We start from the raw sequence: 17,678 nt of genomic DNA on the forward strand, positions 1-17,678 counted from the left end.
AACGACCATGTATAGTAAGGCGTTTTTTTTTGTTTTTTTTAAACGACCATGTATAGTAAGGCGTTTTTTTTTTTTTTTTAAACGACCATGTATAATAAGGCTTTTTTTTTTAAACGACCATGTATAGTAAGGCATCTTTTTTTTTTTTTTAAACAACCATGTATAGTAAGGCGTGTTTCTTTTTTTTTTTTAAACGACCATGTATAGTAAGGCGTTTTTTGTTTTTTTTTAAACGACTATGTATAGTAAGGCCTTTTTTTTTTTAAACGACCATGTATAGTAAGGCGTTTTTTTTTGTTTTTTTTTAAACGACCATGTATAGTCAGGCGTTTTTTTTTTTAAACGACCATGTATAGTAAGGCATTTTTTTCTCCCAAAAAAAACGACCATGTATAGTAAGGCATTTTTTTTCTCCCAAAAAAACGACCATGTATAGTAAGGCATTTTTTTCTCTCCCAAAAAAACACCCATGTATAGTAAGGCATTGTTTTCTCCCAAAAAAACGACCATGTATAGTAAGGCATTTTTTTCTCCCAAAAAAACGACCATGTATAGTAAGGCATTTTTTTTCTCCCCAAAAAATGACCATGTATAGTAAGGCTTTTTTTTTCTCCTAAAAAAACGACCATGTATAGTAAGGCATTTTTTTTCTCCCCAAAAAATGACCATGTATAGTAAGGCATTTTTTTTCTCCCAAAAAAACGACCATGTATAGTAAGGCTTTTTTTTTTTTCTCCCAAAAAAACGACCATGTATACTAAGGCATTTTTTTCTCCCAAAAAAACGACCATGTATAGTAAGGCATTTTTTTCTCCCTAAAAAACGACCATGTATAGTAAGGCGTTTTTTTTGCCCCTAAAAAAACGAGCATGTATAGTAAGGCGTTTTTTTTGCTCCTAAAAAAAACGACCATGTATAGTAAGGCATTTTTTTCTCCCCAAAAAAACGAGCATGTATAGTAAGGCATTTTTTTTCTCCCAAAAAAATGACCATGTATAGTAAGCCATTGTTTTTCTCCCAAAAAAACGACCATGTATAGTAAGGCATTTTTTTTTCCCAAAAAAAAAGACCATGTATAAGGCATTTTTTTTCTCCCAAAAAAAACGACCATGTATAGTAAGGCATTTTTTTCTCCCCAAAAAAACGACCATGTATAGTAAGGCATTTTTTTTAAATGACCATGTATAGTAAGGCATTTTTTTAAACGACCATGTATAGTAAGGCGTTTTTTTTTGTTTTTTTTTAAACGACCATGTATAGTAAGGCGTTTTTTTTTTTTTAAACGACCATATATAATAAGGCATTTTTTTTAAACGACCATGTATAGTAAGGCGTGTTTTTTTTTTTTTTTTTTTTTTTAAAGGACCATGTTTAGTAAGGCATTTTTTTTAAACGACTATGTATAGTAAGGCATCTTTTTTTTTTTTTTTAAACAACCATGTATAGTAAGGCGTGTTTTTTTTTTGTTTTTGTTTTTTTAAAGGACCATGTTTAGTAAGGCATTTTTTTTAAACGACCATGTATAGTAAGGCATTTTTTTAAACGACCATGTATAGTAAGGCATTTTTTTAAACGGCCATGTATAGTAAGGCATTTTTTTAAACGACCATGTATAGTAAGGCGTTTTTTTTTTGTTTTTTTTTAAACGACCATGTATAGTAAGGCTTTTTTTTTTTTTTTTAAACGACCATGTTTAATAAGGCTTTTTTTTTTAAACGACCATGTATAGTAAGGCATCTTTTTTTTTTTTTTAAACAACCATGTATAGTAAGGCGTGTTTTTTTTTTTTTTTTTAAACGACCATGTATAGTAAGGCGTTTTTTTTTTTTTTTAAACGACTATGTATAGTAAGGCCTTTTTTTTTTTAAACGACCATGTATAGTAAGGCGTTTTTTTTTGTTTTTTTTTAAACGACCATGTATATTCAGGCGTTTTTTTTTTTAAAACGACCATGTATAGTAAGGCATCTTTTTTTTTTTTTTTTTTAAAAACCATGTATAGTAAGGCGTTTTTTTTTTTAAAACGACCATGTATAGTAAGTCGTTTTTTTTTTGTTTTTTTTTAAACTACCATGTATAGTAAGGCGTGTTTTTTTGTTTTTTTTTGTTTTTAAAGGACCATGTATGGTAAGGCATCTTTGTATTTTTTTAAACGACCATGTATAGTAAGGCTTTTTTTTTTTTTTAACGACCATGTACAGTAAGGCGTTTTTTGTTTTGTTTTGTTTTTTGTTTAAACGACCATGTATAGTAAGGCATCTTTTTATTTTTTAAACGACCATGTATAGTAAGGCGGTTTTTTTTTTTAAACAACCATGTATAGTAAGGCGTTTTTTTTTGTTTTTTTTTGAATGACCATGTATAGTAAGGCATTTTTTTAAAACTACCATGTATAGTAAGGCGTGGTTTTGTTTTTTTTGTTTTTTTAAAGGACCATGTTTAGTAAGGCATCTTTTTATTTTTTAAACGACCATATATAGTAAGGCGTTTTTTTTTTTTTTTTGGTTTGTTTTTTTAAAACGACCATGTATAGTAAGGCGGGTTTTTTTTTGAACGACCATGTATAGTAAGGCATTTTTTTAAAACTACCATGTATAGTAAGGCGTGGTTTTTTTTGTTGTTTTTTTTTAAAGGACCATGTTTAGTAAGGCATCTTTTTATTTTTTAAACGACCATGTATAGTAAGGCGTTTTTATTTTATTTTTTTTAACGACCATGTGTAGCAAGGCGTTTTTTTTTTTTGTTTTTTGTTTTTTTTTAAACGACCATGTATAGTAAGGCGTTTTTTTGTTTTTTTTTAAACGACCATGTGTAGTAAGGCAGGTTTTTTTTTTAAACGACCATGTATAGTAAGGCGTTTTTTTTTTTTTTTTAACGACCATGTACAGTAAGGCATTTTTTTTTAAACGACCATGTATAGTAAGGCATCTTTTTTTTTTTTTTTAAACAACCATGTATAGTTAGGCGTTTTTTTTTTTTTTAACGACCATGTACAGTAAGGCATTTTTTTAAACAACCATGTATAGTAAGGCGTTTTCTTTTTTTTTTTTAAACGACCATGTGTAGTAAGGCATTTTTTTAAAACTACCATGTATAGTAAGGCGTGTTTTTTTTTTTGTTTTTTTTTTTTAAAGGACCATGTTTAGTAAGACATCTTTTTTTTTTTTAAACAACCATGTACAGTAAGGCGTTTTTTTTTTTTGTTTTTTTTTTTTTTTTAAACGACCATGTATAGTAAGGCATCTTTTTATTTTTTTAAACGACCATGTATAGTAAGGCTTTTTTTTTTTTAACGACCATGTACAGTAAGGCGTTTTTTGTTTTGTTTTGTTTTTTGTTTAAACGACCATGTATAGTAAGGCATCTTTTTATTTTTTACACGACCATGTATAGTAAGGCGTTTTTTTTTTTTAAACAACCATGTATAGTAAGGCGTTTTTTTTTGTTTTTTTTTGAACGACCATGTATAGTAAGGCATTTTTTTTAAACTACCATGTATAGTAAGGCGTGGTTTTGTTTTTTTTGTTTTTTTAAAGGACCATGTTTAGTAAGGCATCTTTTTATTTTTTAAACGACCATGTATAGTAAGGCGTTTTTTTGTTTGTTTTTTTTTTGTTTTTTTAAAACGACCATGTATAGTAAGGCGGTTTTTTTTTTGAACGACCATGTATAGTAAGGCATTTTTTTAAAACTACCATGTATAGTAAGGCGTGGTTTTTTTTGTTGTTTTTTTTTTTAAAGGACCATGTTTAGTAAGGCATCTTTTTATTTTTTAAACGACCATGTATAGTAAGGCGTTTTTTTGTTTTTTTTAAACGACCATGTGTAGTAAGGCGTTTTTTTTTTTTTAACGACCATGTATAGTAAGGCGTTTTTTTTTTTTTTTTTAAACGACCATGTGTAGTAAGGCAGGTTTTTTTTTTAAACGACCATGTATAGTAAGGCGTTTTTTTTTTTTTTTTAACGACCATGTACAGTAAGGCATTTTTTTTTAAACGACCATGTATAGTAAGGCATCTTTTTTTTTTTTTTTTTAAACAACCATGTATAGTTAGGCGTGTTTTTTTTTTTAAACGACCATGTATAGTAAGGCGTTTTTTTTTTTTTTAACGACCATGTACAGTAAGGCATTTTTTTTAAACAACCATGTATAGTAAGGCGTTTTCTTTTTTTTTTTTTAAACGACCATGTGTAGTAAGGCATTTTTTTAAAACTACCATGTATAGTAAGGCGTGTTTTTTTTTTTTTTTTTTTTTAAAGGACCATGTTTAGTAAGACATCTTTTTTTTTTTTTAAACAACCATGTACAGTAAGCGTTTTTTTTTTTTTTTTTTTTTTTTTTTTTTTAAACGACCATGTATAGTAAGGCATCTTTTTATTTTTTTAAACGACCATGTATAGTAAGGCTTTTTTTTTTTTTAACGACCATGTACAGTAAGGCGTTTTTTGTTTTGTTTTGTTTTTTGTTTAAACGACCATGTATAGTAAGGCATCTTTTTATTTTTTAAACGACCATGTATAGTAAGGCGTTTTTTTTTTTTTTAAACGACCATGTATAGTAAGGCGTTTTTTTTTTTTTTAAACGACCATGTATAGTAAGGCGTTTTTTTTCTCCCAAAAAAACGACCATGTATAGTAAGGCTTTTTTTTTTTCTCCCAAAAAAACGACCATGTATACTAAGGCATTTTTTTCTCCCGAAAAAACGACCATGTATAGTAATGCATTTTTTTTCTCCCAAAAAAACGACCATGTATAGTAAGGCATTTTTTTCTCCCTAAAAAACGACCATGTATAGTAAGGCGTTTTTTTTGCCCCTAGAAAAAAGAGCATGTATAGTAAGGCGTTTTTTTTGCTCCTAAAAAAACGACCATGTAGAGTAAGGCATTTTTTTCTCCCCAAAAAAACGAGCATGTATAGTAAGGCATTTTTTTTCTCCCAAAAAAATGACCATGTATAGTAAGCCATTGTTTTTCTCCCAAAAAAACGACCATGTATGGTAAGGCATTTTTTTTTCCCCAAAAAAAAGACCATGTATAAGGCATTTTTTTTCTCCCCAAAAAAACGACCATGTATAGTAAGGCATTTTTTTCTCCCCCAAAAAACGACCATGTATAGTAAGGCATTTTTTTTAAATGACCATGTATAGTAAGGCATTTTTTTTAAACGACCATGTATAGTAAGGCATTTTTTTAAACGACCATGTATAGTAAGGTGTTTTTTTTTTTTTTTTTTTTAAACGACCATGTATAGTAAGGCGTTTTTTTTTTTTTAAACGACCATGTATAATAAGGCTTTTTTTTTTAAACGACCATGTATAGTAAGGCGTGTTTTTTTTTGTTTTTGTTTTTTTAAAGGACCATGTTTAGTAAGGCATTTTTTTTAAACGACCATGTATAGTAAGGCATTTTTTTTAAACGACCATGTATAGTAAGGCATTTTTTTTAAACGACCATGTATAGTAAGGCATTTTTTTTAAACGACCATGTATAGTAAGGCGTTTTTTTTTTGTTTTTTTTAAACGACCATGTATAGTAAGGCGTTTTTTTTTTTTTTAAACGACCATGTATAGTAAGGCGTTTTTTTTTTTTTTAAACGACCATGTATAGTAAGGCGTTTTTTTTCTCCCAAAAAAACGACCATGTATAGTAAGGCTTTTTTTTTTTCTCCCAAAAAAACGACCATGTATACTAAGGCATTTTTTTCTCCCGAAAAAACGACCATGTATAGTAATGCATTTTTTTTCTCCCAAAAAAACGACCATGTATAGTAAGGCATTTTTTTCTCCCTAAAAAACGACCATGTATAGTAAGGCGTTTTTTTTGCCCCTAGAAAAAAGAGCATGTATAGTAAGGCGTTTTTTTTGCTCCTAAAAAAACGACCATGTAGAGTAAGGCATTTTTTTCTCCCCAAAAAAACGAGCATGTATAGTAAGGCATTTTTTTTCTCCCAAAAAAATGACCATGTATAGTAAGCCATTGTTTTTCTCCCAAAAAAACGACCATGTATGGTAAGGCATTTTTTTTTCCCCAAAAAAAAGACCATGTATAAGGCATTTTTTTTCTCCCCAAAAAAACGACCATGTATAGTAAGGCATTTTTTTCTCCCCCAAAAAACGACCATGTATAGTAAGGCATTTTTTTTAAATGACCATGTATAGTAAGGCATTTTTTTTAAACGACCATGTATAGTAAGGCATTTTTTTAAACGACCATGTATAGTAAGGTGTTTTTTTTTTGTTTTTTTTTAAACGACCATGTATAGTAAGGCGTTTTTTTTTTTTTAAACGACCATGTATAATAAGGCTTTTTTTTTTAAACGACCATGTATAGTAAGGCGTGTTTTTTTTTGTTTTTGTTTTTTTAAAGGACCATGTTTAGTAAGGCATTTTTTTTAAACGACCATGTATAGTAAGGCATTTTTTTTAAACGACCATGTATAGTAAGGCATTTTTTTTAAACGACCATGTATAGTAAGGCATTTTTTTTAAACGACCATGTATAGTAAGGCGTTTTTTTTTTGTTTTTTTTAAACGACCATGTATAGTAAGGCGTTTTTTTTTTTTTTTAAACGACCATGTATAATAAGGCTTTTTTTTTAAACGACCATGTATAGTAAGGCATCTTTTTTTTTTTTTTTAAACAACCATGTATAGTAAGGCGTGTTTCTTTTTTTTTTTAAACGACCATGTATAGTAAGGCGTTTTTTTTTTTTTAAACGACTATGTATAGGAAGGCCTTTTTTTTTTTGAACGACCATGTATAGTAAGGCGTTTTTTTTTTTTTTTTTTAAACGACCATGTATAGTCAGGCGTTTTTTTTTTTAAACGACCATGTATAGTAAGGCATTTTTTTCTCCCAAAAAAAACGACCATGTATAGTAAGGCATTTTTTTTCTCCCAAAAAAACGACCATGTATAGTAAGGCATTTTTTTCTCTCCCAAAAAAACACCCATGTATAGTAAGGCATTTTTTTCTCCCCAAAAAACGACCATGTATAGTAAGGCATTTTTTTCTCCCAAAAAAACGACCATGTATAGTAAGGCATTTTTTTCTCCCAAAAAAACGACCATGTATAGTAAGGCATTTTTTTTCTCCCAAAAAAACGACCATGTATAGTAAGGCATTTTTTTCTCTCCCAAAAAAACACCCATGTATAGTAAGGCTTTTTTTTTTCTCCTAAAAAAACGACCATGTATAGTAAGGCATTTTTTTTCTCCCCAAAAAACGACCATGTATAGTAAGGCATTTTTTTTCTCCCAAAAAAACGACCATGTATAGTAAGGCTTTTTTTTTTTCTCCCAAAAAAACGACCATGTATACTAAGGCATTTTTTTCTCCCAAAAAAACGACCATGTATAGTAAGGCATTTTTTTCTCCCTAAAAAACGACCATGTATAGTAAGGCGTTTTTTTTTGCCCCTAAAAAAACGAGCATGTATAGTAAGGCATTTTTTTCTCCCTAAAAAACGACCATGTATAGTAAGGCGTTTTTTTTTTTTTTTAAACGACCATGTATAGTAAGGCGTTTTTTTTTTTTTTTTTAAACGACCATGTGTAGCAAGGCAGGTTTTTTTTTTAAACAACCATGTATAGTAAGGCGTGTTTCTTTTTTTTTTTAAACGACCATGTATAGTAAGGCGTTTTTTTTTTTTTAAACGACTATGTATAGTAAGGCCTTTTTTTTTTTAAACGACCATGTATAGTAAGGCGTTTTTTTTTTTTTTTTTTTAAACGACCATGTATAGTCAGGCGTTTTTTTTTTTAAACGACCATGTATAGTAAGGCATTTTTTTCTCCCAAAAAAAACGACCATGAATAGTAAGGCATTTTTTTTCTCCCAAAAAAACGACCATGTATAGTAAGGCATTTTTTTCTCTCCCAAAAAAACACCCATGTATAGTAAGGCATTTTTTTCTCCCCAAAAAACGACCATGTATAGTAAGGCATTTTTTTCTCCCAAAAAAACGACCATGTATAGTAAGGCATTTTTTTCTCCCAAAAAAACGACCATGTATAGTAAGGCATTTTTTTTCTCCCAAAAAAACGACCATGTATAGTAAGGCATTTTTTTCTCTCCCAAAAAAACACCCATGTATAGTAAGGCTTTTTTTTTTCTCCTAAAAAAACGACCATGTATAGTAAGGCATTTTTTTTCTCCCCAAAAAACGACCATGTATAGTAAGGCATTTTTTTTCTCCCAAAAAAACGACCATGTATACTAAGGCATTTTTTTCTCCCAAAAAAACGACCATGTATAGTAAGGCATTTTTTTCTCCCTAAAAAACGACCATGTATAGTAAGGCGTTTTTTTTTGCCCCTAAAAAAACGAGCATGTATAGTAAGGCGTTTTTTTTGCTCCTAAAAAAAACGACCATGTATAGTAAGGCATTTTTTTCTCCCCAAAAAAACGAGCATGTATAGTAAGGCATTTTTTTTCTCCCAAAAAAATGACCATGTATAGTAAGCCATTGTTTTTCTCCCAAAAAAACGACCATGTATAGTAAGGCATTTTTTTTCCCAAAAAAAAAAGACCATGTATAAGGCATTTTTTTTCTCCTAAAAAAACGACCATGTATAGTAAGGCATTTTTTTTCTCCCCAAAAAACGACCATGTATAGTAAGGCTTTTTTTTTTTTCTCCCAAAAAAACGACCATGTATACTAAGGCATTTTTTTCTCCCAAAAAAACGACCATGTATAGTAAGGCATTTTTTTCTCCCTAAAAAACGACCATGTATAGTAAGGCGTTTTTTTTTGCCCCTAAAAAAACGAGCATGTATAGTAAGGCGTTTTTTTTGCTCCTAAAAAAAACGACCATGTATAGTAAGGCATTTTTTTCTCCCCAAAAAAACGAGCATGTATAGTAAGGCATTTTTTTTCTCCCAAAAAAATGACCATGTATAGTAAGCCATTGTTTTTCTCCCAAAAAAACGACCATGTATAGTAAGGCATTTTTTTTCCCCAAAAAAAAAGACCATGTATAAGGCATTTTTTTTCTCCCAAAAAAAACGACCATGTATAGTAAGGCATTTTTTTCTCCCCAAAAAAACGACCATGTATAGTAAGGCATTTTTTTAAACGACCATGTATAGTAAGCCGTTTTTTTTTTTTTTTTTTTAAACGACCATGTATAGTAAGGCGTTTTTTTTTTTTTAAACGACCATGTATAATACGGCATTTTTTTTTAAACGACCATGTATAGTAAGGCATTTTTTTTAAACGACCATGTATAGTAAGGCATTTTTTTTAAACGACCATGTATAGTAAGGCATTTTTTTTAAACGACCATGTATAGTAAGGCATTTTTTTTAAACGACCATGTATAGTAAGGCGTTTTTTTTTTTTTTAAACGACCATGTATAATAAGGCTTTTTTTTTTAAACGACCATGTATAGTAAGGCATCTTTTTTTTTTTTTTTAAACAACCATGTATAGTAAGGCGTGTTTCTTTTTTTTTTTTAAACAACCATGTATAGTAAGGCGTGTTTTTTTTTTTTTTTTTAAACGACCATGTATAGTAAGGCGTTTTTTTTTTTTTAAACGACTATGTATAGTAAGGCGTTTTTTTTTTTTAAACGACCATGTATAGTAAGGCGTGGTTTTTTATTTATTTATTTTTTTTAAAGGACCATGTTTAGTAAGGCATCTTTTTTTTTTAAACAACCATGTACAGTAAGGCGTTTTTTTTTTTTTTTTTTTTTTTTTTTTTTTTTAAACGACCATGTATAGTAAGGCATCTTTGTATTTTTTTAAACGACCATGTATAGTAAGGCTTTTTTTTTTTTTAACGACCATGTATAGTAAGGCGTTTTTTTTTGTTTTGTTTTTTGTTTAAACGACCATGTATAGTAAGGCATCATTTTATTTTTTAAACGACCATGTATAGTAAGGCGTTTTTTTTTTTTAAACAACCATGTATAGTAAGGCGTTTTTTTGGGGGTTTTTTTGAACGACCATGTATAGTAAGGCATTTTTTTTAAACTACCATGTATAGTAAGGCGTGGTTTTGTTTTTTTTGTTTTTTTAAAGGACCATGTTTAGTAAGGCATCTTTTTATTTTTTAAACGACCATGTATAGTAAGGCGTTTTTTTTTTTTTTTTTTAAACGACCATGTATAGTAAGGCGTTTTTTTTTTTTGAACGACCATGTATAGTAAGGCATTTTTTTAAAACTACCATGTATAGTAAGGCGTGGTTTTTTTTGTTGTTTTTTTTTAAAGGACCATGTTTTGTAAGGCATCTTTTTATTTTTTAAACGACCATGTATAGTAAGGCGTTTTTTGTTTTTAAACGACCATGTATAGTAAGGCGTGGTTTTTTATTTATTTATTTTTTTTAAAGGACCATGTTTAGTAAGGCATCTTTTTTTTTTAAACAACCATGTACAGTAAGGCGTTTTTTTTTTTTTTTTTTTTTTTTTTTTTTAAACGACCATGTATAGTAAGGCATCTTTGTATTTTTTTAAACGACCATGTATAGTAAGGCTTTTTTTTTTTTTAACGACCATGTATAGTAAGGCGTTTTTTTTTGTTTTGTTTTTTGTTTAAACGACCATGTATAGTAAGGCATCATTTTATTTTTTAAACGACCATGTATAGTAAGGCGTTTTTTTTTTTTAAACAACCATGTATAGTAAGGCGTTTTTTTGGGGTTTTTTTTGAACGACCATGTATAGTAAGGCATTTTTTTTAAACTACCATGTATAGTAAGGCGTGGTTTTGTTTTTTTTGTTTTTTTAAAGGACCATGTTTAGTAAGGCATCTTTTTATTTTTTAAACGACCATGTATAGTAAGGCGTTTTTTTTTTTTTTTTTAAACGACCATGTATAGTAAGGCGTTTTTTTTTTTTGAACGACCATGTATAGTAAGGCATTTTTTTAAAACTACCATGTATAGTAAGGCGTGGTTTTTTTTGTTGTTTTTTTTTAAAGGACCATGTTTTGTAAGGCATCTTTTTATTTTTTAAACGACCATGTATAGTAAGGCGTTTTTTGTTTTTTTTTAAACGACCATGTATAGTAAGGCGTTTTTTTTTTTTTTTTTAAACGACCATGTGTAGTAAGGCAGGTTTTTTTTTTAAACGACCATGTATAGTAAGGCGTATTTTTTTTTTTTTTTAACGACCATGTACAGTAAGGCATTTTTTTTTAAACGACCATGTATAGTAAGGCATCTTTTTTGTTTTTTTTTTAAACAACCATGTATAGTTAGGCGTGTTTTTTTTTTTAAACGACCATGTATAGTAAGGCGTTTTTTTTTTTTTTAACGACCATGTACAGTAAGGCATTTTTTTTAAACAACCATGTATAGTAAGGCGTTTTCTTTTTTTTTTTTAAACGACCATGTGTAGTAAGGCATTTTTTTAAAACTACCATGTATAGTAAGGCGTGTTTTTTTTTTTTTTTTTTTTTTTTTTTTAAACGACCATGTATAGTAAGGCATTTTTTTCTCTCCCAAAAAAACACCCATGTATAGTAAGGCTTTTTTTTTCTCCTAAAAAAACGACCATGTATAGTAAGGCATTTTTTTTCTCCCCAAAAAACGACCATGTATAGTAAGGCATTTTTTTTCTCCCAAAAAAACGACCATGTATAGTAAGGCTTTGTTTTTTTTTCTCCCAAAAAAACGACCATGTATACTAAGGCATTTTTTTAAACGACCATGTATAGTAAGGCGTTTTTTTTTTGTTTTTTTTAAACGACCATGTATAGTAAGGCGTTTTTTTTTTTTTAAACGACCATGTATAATAAGGCATTTTTTTTTAAACGACCATGTATAGTAAGGCATCTTTTTTTTTTTTTAAACAACCATGTATAGTAAGGCGTGTTTTTTTTTGTTTTTGTTTTTTTAAAGGACCATGTTTAGTAAGGCATTTTTTTTAAACGACCATGTATAGTAAGGCATTTTTTTAAACGACCATGTATAGTAAGGCATTTTTTTAAACGACCATGTATAGTAAGGCGTTTTTTTTTTGTTTTTTTTTAAACGACCATGTATAGTAAGGCTTTTTTTTTTTTTTTAAACGACCATGTATAATAAGGCTTTTTTTTTTAAACGACCATGTATAGTAAGGCATCTTTTTTTTTTTTTTTAAACAACCATGTATAGTAAGGCGTGTTTTTTTTTTTTTTTTTAAACGACCATGTATAGTAAGGCGTTTTTTTTTTTTAAACGACTATGTATAGTAAGGCCTTTTTTTTTTTTTAACGACCATGTATAGTAAGGCGTTTTTTTTTTTTTTTTAAACGACCATGTATATTCAGGCGTTTTTTTTTTTAAAACGACCATAGTAAGGGATCTTTTTTTTTTTTTTTAAAACAACCATGTATAGTAAGGCGTTTTTTTTTTTTTGAACGACCATGTATAGTAAGGCATTTTTTTAAAACTACCATGTATAGTAAGGCGTGGTTTTTTTTGTTATTTTTTTTTAAAGGACCATGTTTAGTAAGGCATCTTTTTATTTTTTAAACGACCATGTATAGTAAGGCGTTTTTTTTTTTTTGTTTTTTTTTTTAAAGGACCATGTTTAGTAAGGCATCTTTTTATTTTTTAAACGACCATGTATAGTAAGGCGTTTTTTTTTTGTTTGTTTTTTTTTTTTTAAACGACCATGTATAGTAAGGCGTTTTTTTTTTTTGAACGACCATGTATAGTAAGGCATTTTTTAAAAACTACCATGTATAGTAAGGCGTGGTTTTTTTTGTTTTTTTTTTTTAAAGGACCATGTTTAGTAAGGCATCTTTTTATTTTTTAAACGACCATGTATAGTAAGGCGTTTTTTTTTTTTTTTTAAACGACCATGTGTAGTAAGGCGTTTTTTTTTTGTGTTTTTTTTTTTTTTTTAAACGACCATGTATAGTAAGGCGTTTTTTTTTTTTTTTTTAAACGACCATGTGTAGTAAGGCAGGTTTTTTTTTTAAACGACCATGTATAGTAAGGCGTTTTTTTTTTTTTTTTAACGACCATGTACAGTAAGGCATTTTTTTTTAAACGACCATGTATAGTAAGGCATCTTTTTTTTTTTTTTTTAAACAACCATGTATAGTTAGGCGTGTTTTTTTTTTTAAACGACCATGTATAGTTAGGCGTTTTTTTTTTTTTTAACGACCATGTACAGTAAGGCATTTTTTTTAAACAACCATGTATAGTAAGGCGTTTTCTTTTTTTTTTTTAAACGACCATGTGTAGTAAGGCATTTTTTTAAAACTACCATGTATAGTAAGGCGTGTTTTTTTTTTTTTTGTTTTTTTTAAACGACCATGTATAGTAAGGCATTTTTTTCTCTCCCAAAAAAACCCCCATGTATAGTAAGGCTTTTTTTTTCTCCTAAAAAAACGACCATGTATAGTAAGGCATTTTTTTTCTCCCCAAAAAACGACCATGTATAGTAAGGCATTTTTTTTCTCCCAAAAAAACGACCATGTATAGTAAGGCTTTTTTTTTTTTCTCCCAAAAAAACGACCATGTATACTAAGGCATTTTTTTCTCCCAAAAAAACGACCATGTATAGTAAGGCATTTTTTTCTCCCTAAAAAACGACCATGTATAGTAAGGCGTTTTTTTTGCCCCTAAAAAAACGAGCATGTATAGTAAGGCGTTTTTTTTGCTCCTAAAAAAAACGACCATGTATAGTAAGGCATTTTTTTCTCCCCAAAAAAACGAGCATGTATAGTAAGGCATTTTTTTTCTCCCAAAAAAATGACCATGTTTCGTAAGCCATTGTTTTTCCCCCAAAAAAACGACCATGTATAGTAAGGCATTTTTTTTTCCCAAAAAAAAAGACCATGTATAAGGCATTTTTTTTCTCCCAAAAAAACGACCATGTATAGTAAGGCATTTTTTTCTCCCCAAAAAAACGACCATGTATAGTAAGGCATTTTTTTTAAATGACCATGTATAGTAAGGCATTTTTTTAAATGACCATGTATAGTAAGGCGTTTTTTTTTTGTTTTTTTTAAACGACCATGTATAGTAAGGCATCTTTTTTTTTTTTTTTAAACAACCATGTATAGTAAGGCGTGTTTTTTTTTTTTTGTTTTTTTAAAGGACCATGTTTAGTAAGGCATTTTTTTTAAACGACCATGTATAGTAAGGCATTTTTTTAAACGACCATGTATAGTAAGGCATTTTTTTAAACGACCATGTATAGTAAGGCATTTTTTTAAACGACCATGTATAGTAAGGCGTTTTTTTTTTGTTTTTTTTTAAACGACCATGTATAGTAAGGCTTTTTTTTTTTTTTTTAAACGACCATGTATAATAAGGCTTTTTTTTTTAAACGACCATGTAAAGTAAGGCATCTTTTTTTTTTTTTAAACAACCATGTATAGTAAGGCGTGTTTTTTTTTTTTTTTAAACGACCATGTATAGTAAGGCGTTTTTTTTTTTTTTAAACGACTATGTATAGTAAGGCCTTTTTTTTTTTTAAACGACCATGTATAGTAAGGCGTTTTTTTTTGTTTTTTTTAAACGACCATGTATATTCAGGCGGGTTTTTTTTTTAAATGACCATGTATAGTAAGGCATCTTTTTTTTTTTTTTTAAACAACCATGTATAGTAAGGCGTGTTTTTTTTTTTTTGTTTTTTTAAAGGACCATGTTTAGTAAGGCATTTTTTTTAAACGACCATGTATAGTAAGGCATTTTTTTAAACGACCATGTATAGTAAGGCATTTTTTTAAACGACCATGTATAGTAAGGCATTTTTTTAAACGACCATGTATAGTAAGGCATTTTTTTAAACGACCATGTATAGTAAGGCGTTTTTTTTTTGTTTTTTTTTTAAACGACCATGTATAGTAAGGCTTTTTTTTTTTTTTTTAAACGACCATGTATAATAAGGCTTTTTTTTTTAAACGACCATGTATAGTAAGGCATCTTTTTTTTTTTTTAAACAACCATGTATAGTAAGGCGTGTTTTTTTTTTTTTTTAAACGACCATGTATAGTAAGGCGTTTTTTTTTTTTTAAACGACCATGTATAGTAAGGCGTTTTTTTTTGTTTTTTTTAAACGACCATGTATATTCAGGCGTTTTTTTTTTTTAAATGACCATGTATAGTAAGGCATCTTTTTTTTTTTTTTTTTAAACAACCATGTATAGTAAGGCGTTTTTTTTTTTTTAAACGACCATGTATAGTAAGTCGTTTTTTTTTTGTTTTTTTTTAAACTACCATGTATAGTAAGGCGTGGTTTTTTTGTTTTTGTTTTTTTTTTAAAGGACCATGTTTAGTAAGGCATCTTTTTTTTTTAAACAACCATGTACAGTAAGGCGTTTTGTTTTTTGTTTTTTTTTGTTATTTTTTTTTTTTAAACGACCATGTATAGTAAGGCATCTTTGTATTTTTTTAAACGACCATGTATAGTAAGGCTTTTTTTTTTTTTTAACGACCATGTACAGTAAGGCGTTTTTTGTTTTGTTTTGTTTTTTGTTTAAACGACCATGTATAGTAAGGCATCATTTTATTTTTTAAACGACCATGTATAGTAAGGCGTTTTTTTTTTTAAACAACCATGTATAGTAAGGCGTTTTTTTTTGTTTTTTTTTTAACGACCATGTATAGTAAGGCATTTTTTTTAAACTACCATGTATAGTAAGGCGTGGTTTTGTTTTTTTTGTTTTTTTAAAGGACCATGTTTAGTAAGGCATCTTTTTATTTTTTAAACGGCCATGTATAGTAAGGCGTTTTTTTTTTGTTTTTTGTTTTTTTTTAAACGACCATGTATAGTAAGGCGTTTTTTTTTTTTGAACGACCATGTATAGTAAGGCATTTTTTTAAAACTACCATGTATAGTAAGGCGTGGTTTTTTTTGTTGTTTTTTTTTAAAGGACCATGTTTAGTAAGGCATCTTTTTTTTTTTTTTAAACGACCATGTATAGTAAGGCGTTTTTTTGTTTTTTTTAAACGACCATGTGTAGTAAGGCGTTTTTTTGTTTTTTTTTAAACGACCATGTATAGTAAGGCGTTTTTTGTTTTTTTTTAAACGACCATGTGTAGTAAGGCAGGTTTTTTTTTTTTATACGACCATGTATAGTAAGGCGTTTTTTTTTTTTTTTAACGACCATGTACAGTAAGGCATTTTTTTTTAAACGACCATGTATAGTAAGGCATCTTTTTTTTTTTTTTTTTTAAACAACCATGTATAGTTAGGCGTGTTTTTTTTTTAAACGACCATGTATAGTAAGGCGTTTTTTTTTTTTTTTAACGACCATGTACAGTAAGGCATTTTTTTTAAACAACCATGTATAGTAAGGCGTTTTCTTTTCTTTTTTTTAAACGACCATGTGTAGTAAGGCATTTTTTTAAAACTACCATGTATAGTAAGGCGTGTTTTTTTTTTTTTTGTTTTTTTTAAAGGACCATGTTTAGTAAGACATCTTTTTTTTTTTTTTTAAACAACCATGTACAGTAAGGCGTTTTTTTTTTGTTTTTTGTTTTTTTTTTAAACGACCATGTATAGTAAGGCGTTTTTTTTTTTTTAAACGACCATGTATAGTAAGGCGTTTTTTTTTTTTTTAAACGACCATGTATAGTAAGCCGTTTTTTTTTTTTTTTAAACGACCATGTGTAGTAAGGCGCTTTTTTTTTTTTTAAACGACTATGTATAGTAAGGCCTTTTTTTTTTTTAAACGACCATGTATAGTAAGGCCTTTTTTTTTGTTTTTTTTAAACGACCATGTATAGTAAGGCTTTTTTTTTTTTTTAACGACCATGTACAGTAAGGCGTTTTTTGTTTTGTTTTGTTTTTTGTTTAAACGACCATGTATAGTAAGGCATCTTTTTATTTTTTAAACGACCATGTATAGTAAGGCGTTTTTTTTTTTTAAACAACCATGTATAGTAAGGCGGTTTTTTTGGGTTTTTTTTGAACGACCATGTATAGTAAGGCATTTTTTTAAAACTACCATGTATAGTAAGGCGTGGTTTTGTTTTTTTTGTTTTTTTAAAGGACCATGTTTAGTAAGGCATCTTTTTATTTTTTAAACGACCATGTATAGTAAGGCGTTTTTTTGTTTTTTGTTTTTTTTGTTTTTTTAAAACGACCATGTATAGTAAGGCGGGTTTTTTTTTGAACGACCATGTATAGTAAGGCATTTTTTTAAAACTACCATGTATAGTAAGGCGTGTTTTTTTTTTTTTTTTTTTTTAAAGGACCATGTTTAGTAAGGCGTTTTTTTTTTTTTTAACGACCATGTACAGTAAGGCATTTTTTTTTAAACGACCATGTATAGTAAGGCGTTTTTTTTTTTTAAACGACCATGTATAGTAAGGCGTTTTTCTTTTTTTTTTTAAACGACCATGTATAGTAAGGCGTTTTTTTTTTTTTTAACGACCATGTACAGTAAGGCATTTTTTTTTAAACGACCATGTATAGTAAGGCGTTTTTTTTTTTTAAACGACCATGTATCGTAAGGCGTTTTTTTTTTTTTTTTTTAAACGACCATGTGTAGTAAGGCGTTTTTTTTTTTTTTTTTTAAACGACCATGTATAGTAAGGCGTTTTTTTTTTTTTTTTAAACGACCATGTATAGTAAGGCGTTTTTTTTTTTTTTAACGACCATGTACAGTAAGGCATTTTTTTTTAAACGACCATGTATAGTAAGGCGTTTTTTTTTTTTAAACGACCATGTATAGTAAGGCGTTTTTTTTTTTTTTAACGACCATGTACAGTAAGGCATTTTT

The sequence above is a fragment of the Festucalex cinctus genome, chromosome 21, assembly GCF_051991245.1.
Source record: "Festucalex cinctus isolate MCC-2025b chromosome 21, RoL_Fcin_1.0, whole genome shotgun sequence".
In the NCBI taxonomy this organism is placed as follows: Eukaryota; Metazoa; Chordata; class Actinopteri; order Syngnathiformes; family Syngnathidae; genus Festucalex; species Festucalex cinctus.